The sequence below is a fragment of the Panthera tigris genome, chromosome D3 (genome assembly GCF_018350195.1).
Source record: "Panthera tigris isolate Pti1 chromosome D3, P.tigris_Pti1_mat1.1, whole genome shotgun sequence".
NCBI classification, from domain to species: domain Eukaryota; kingdom Metazoa; phylum Chordata; class Mammalia; order Carnivora; family Felidae; genus Panthera; species Panthera tigris.
In genome coordinates, this window is record NC_056671.1 from 77,942,505 (window position 1) to 77,946,969 (window position 4,465).

At 36.3% G+C, this 4,465-nt stretch overlaps 1 pseudogene; it reads right to left on the reverse strand.

The window, feature by feature from the left end:
• Window positions 1–4,033: 4,033 nt before the first annotated feature.
• LOC122232862 lies at window positions 4,034–4,181 on the reverse strand (annotated as a pseudogene).
• Between the last annotated feature and the right edge of the window lie 284 nt (window positions 4,182–4,465).

The following is a 4,465-nucleotide window of genomic DNA, read 5'->3' on the forward strand; positions in this document are numbered from 1 at the left end:
TTAACCCCATGCCCTTTTTTGATAAATGGTGAACAAGTAGAACCCTCTCACTTATGAAGTTCCTAATTTGTGACAGGCACTATGCTGGGTGTTTTACAAACATCATTTCATTGAATTTTCACGGGGACAACATGACTTTATCCCATTTTCTCCAATTACATACGAAGAAATTGAAATTAGATAACCTACCATGTAACACAGCTAGTGAATGAGAAAGCCAGCATCTGAAAACAGATCTTTTTTTCTCTCTCCCTTTTAAAACCCATGATCTTTTTTTCTTCTGAGAAGAAAATGGTAAGCACCCATTTGGCTACCAGGGTGAGAAATTTGCACGTCTTTTCTTTCACATGTGCGTTTTCATAATATCTCTTTTTACTTGACATTTTACTCTGAGCAGCACTTTAGTGAGTATCTAAATTTAGACTAAATACTTGGTTGTACAAGGAATTTTACATCTTTATTTGAAAAGTGTTAATTAATTTGATTCTTTTCTTCTGGGAACTACATAGACAATTTCAAGGGCACGTCTTCAATATCATCAGAATTTAATTAAACTGATTACTCCTTAATTCAAGCTATTTTTATCAAGCCATTATAATTAGTATTGAGAAAAAAGGAAGTGTTGCTGAAGAGAAGCAGGGGTAGATGGGAAATAAGCAAACTGATACCAGTATGAGGGGAGAGGCTATCTCTGCTGAGTTTGGGTAAGTGTTCACTAAAGTTTGAATATTAAGGCTGAGCTCATTAGAAAACCAGCGAATACATTTTACAGTGGGATTTCCTGTGTAGCTTGGGGGCAGAAAGCTCCCTGATACACCCTATTGTTAAATCCTTCTTTGTAACATTTTAAACCCAAACTAATAGAATTTTCTAGTGTTTTATTCCCCAAAATGAAAGCTTCACCAAAGGAAATATACAGATGGCAAATAAGCGTATGAAAAGATGCTCCACATCGTATGTCATCAGGGAAATGCAAACTGAGATGATGACATAGCACCACACACCCACTAGAATGGTCAAATCTGGAACACCGACGCCACCAAATGCTGGAGAGAATGTGAGGCAACAGGAAGTCTCATCCATGGCCGGTGCAAACGCAAAATGGTACAGTCACTTTGGAAGACGGTTTGGCTATTTCTCACAAAATGAAAGGCACTCTTACCATATGACCCGGCAATTGTGCCCCTTGGTATTTTCCCCAAGAGTTGAAAACTTACGTCCCCACAAAAAATATGCACGTGGATGTTTACAGCGGCTTCATCATAGTTGACAAAACTTGGAAGCAACCAAGATGTCCTCTGGCAGGTGAATGATGAAGAAACTGGGGTCCATCCAGACGGTGGATTATTTACAGTGTGGAAGAGAACTGAGCCATCAAGCCATGAAAAGACATTTTGGAGGCTGAAATGCATCTTACTAAGTGAAAGAAGCCAATCTGAAAAGGCTACATCCTGTATGATTCCAACTACGTGACATTCCAGGAAAGGCAAAAACATGGAGACAGTAAAAAGATAAGTGGTTGCCAGAGGTTAGAAGGGAGGGAGAGGTGAGTAGGTGGAGCACAGAGGATATTTAGGGCAGTGCAACTACTCTGTGTGATACTCTAATGATGGACATGTGCCAGTATAAATTTGTTCGCATAGAGGGAGTCAAGTACTTTCATAAAATATACAACACAACAAGTGAACCATGATGTGAACTGCGGACTTTGGATGATGGAGATTTGTCAATGTAGGTTTATCAGTTGTATCAGATGCGCCGCTCTGATGGGGGATGTTGATAATGGGGGATTATTCATGTGTGGAGGTAAGCGGTATGTGGGAAATGTCTGCCCCCTGTGCTTAATTTTGTCGTGCACCCAAAACCACTCTAAAAAATAAAGTCTATTAAAAAAAAGTTACTGGTATGGGTACAGAATGTGTTATTCTAAAAAATTAAAGAAATATAATACGCAAAAACATGGGATGCCTGGGTGCTTCAGTCAGTTAAGCATCCGACTCTTAATTCCAGCTCGGGTCATGATCTCACAGTTCAGTTTGTGAGATCAATCCCTGCTTCAGGCTCCACACTGATGGCGCTTGTGCTCTCTTTCTCTCTCTTTCAAAAAAAAAAAAAGAAAAGAATACACAAGAACATGAAACCCAAATAATACAGAACTTTAATTTGCTACCTAATTATTTTGAAAGTGCTTTAAATTAACCTGTGTGGGAATTAACAAATGTAAAAGTGGTCTCATGGATTACTTTATCGTTGCCAAAGATACTGACAACTGCCATTTTCAAATTTGACCTATTTGTACCTGTGTGAGCATGACATATGAATAGATCACGATCCATAAAAATACAATTGTCTCATCTTTATTGGTATCAGGTGCTGTTTTTTTTTTTTCCAATTCTCTAATCAGATGTATAAACACAACCTATTTGAGTCAGTGGGGAAGTGTTAACATGGAAATATCACCACGTGGCTTCATGGTTTATGTATCTTTAATATCTGTAATTTAGGACAGTAATGAATACAGATGAGATTGTTGCTTTGGCCTGGAAGTATTCATCTGGTACAAATAGCCCCGGGAATGGCATCAGCATAAAATTAAAGCCTCAGACTTCAGAGTCTTGACCGATAGAAGCATAATCATTGAGAGTTTAGAATACAGATTATCTGGTTTACTTTTCGAATATTTGTAAGTATCAACTGATGTAGAAAAAGGAATTTGAATAGTAAGCTTGTGAAAAAATGCTTTTTACTATTTTATAAAATGCGGGCAGTATGTTCATGGGATTTGAAGAGATGGTAACCTGAAAAAACAGGTGAACAATGCAAGGGTTTAACCTGATAGTACATAAATAAATAGGAAAAAAAATCTAACTGTCCCAGAGGCTAACAAGTCTTTCAGAGTCCTGTAATACCAAGCATTTATAGGTAAACCACAAGTTTCTAAATAAAATGGTTATTACACACACACACACACACACACACACACACACAAATACATATTTTACATGTATGCATATGATATCTGTATTTCTAATCACTTGATGTTTTAAACCCCCGACATATCTATCTCTATCTTTGGTATGTATATATAAAATGTATGCACATATTATATACTTATATATATATAATATATATACATGTTATATAATTATATACATGTTATACTATACTAAGAAGTTTCACAACATATACAAGTATAGATTTTAAAAAGTATAAGATAAAAATAAAAACCCTAATATTTAACTGCTTTTTTAATTCATTTATGGTGTAACATCATTTTTCTACCCCTAAAATTTTATTAATGGTGTTCTGGTGACTTGCTTTTTAAATGATTTGTTCCCAGGGATAACCTCAGACTACCATGGGCTATTAGCTGAAGGCAGAATATAGACTCAGTGTGAGCCTTGTCATTCATTAGTTATGATGGATGCATATTTATATTTTAAGCAGTCTTCTGGATAATTTCAGTGTCGAGATCTTTTCTGATCTCATTAGATCATTATTATTATTTTCATTCTCAAATGGAAGTAACAGAGGTATTGTTTTAGTTGTAAGAAGATTCCGTTCTGACATTTTGTTGTTCTCATATACTAAATTATAAATATTATAGGTCACCTATGGTTTCCGGTAGGTATATTTTAAAGCTACGTTTCCATATTGTGAGTGTTATTTGAATTAAAATAATTGAAATATATTCTATAAAAACATTTAATTGGAAGCCCACCTTGTAATGCTCTGATGAGTATTATTACCTTCAGTGCCTCCTTCTGGTAGTCACTGTCCTTAGATTTCTCTGTCCTTGATGTTTGACTATATGATATGGCAATCCATATAGTAAATGTTTCTTTCCTTCTTTCTGGGTTTTGTTGTTGTTGTTGTTGTTGTTGTTTAGAGAAGCATTTTTTAGTAAGGTTGATATATTGTGGTGCTGCACTCATAAAAGACATCAGAGTTCTGTATACTCTCTTAAAAAGTAACAGGCAGGAGTTAGAACGAAAGAGTGGGAGCACCATGTCTGTTTTTAGGTACTAGCCGTCAGAGGAGAGCGTGAACGCAGTTCCCCCATTACCACAAATTAAGCAATCAAGTTTCCCACATTTGGAGAAATTGCAGGGGCCAGCACATCCAGAATGCAAAGGATAAGCCTCATCCTGGTGAAACTACCTTTGAGGTCAAGTAAATGTTACATTCTTTCTTAATTTTACATAAGTACACTAACAACTAGTTTTCCCTGCACCCCTGAGGATCATCTTGGCAAATCTTGCTGTGAACATGCCTGCCGCCATTTTGGAGGCCCCTGGTATATACATAATGGCAGAAAAAGATGGCTATTTGGGCTGCCTTTGTGCAAATAGCGTCTTTAATATATAATTTTTTTTTTCTAAATAGAAGCACACTTAAACATTTGTGACCTAGAGAATCTCATCTACAGTAAGCATAGTACATTGAACACATAGACTGAGCAGTG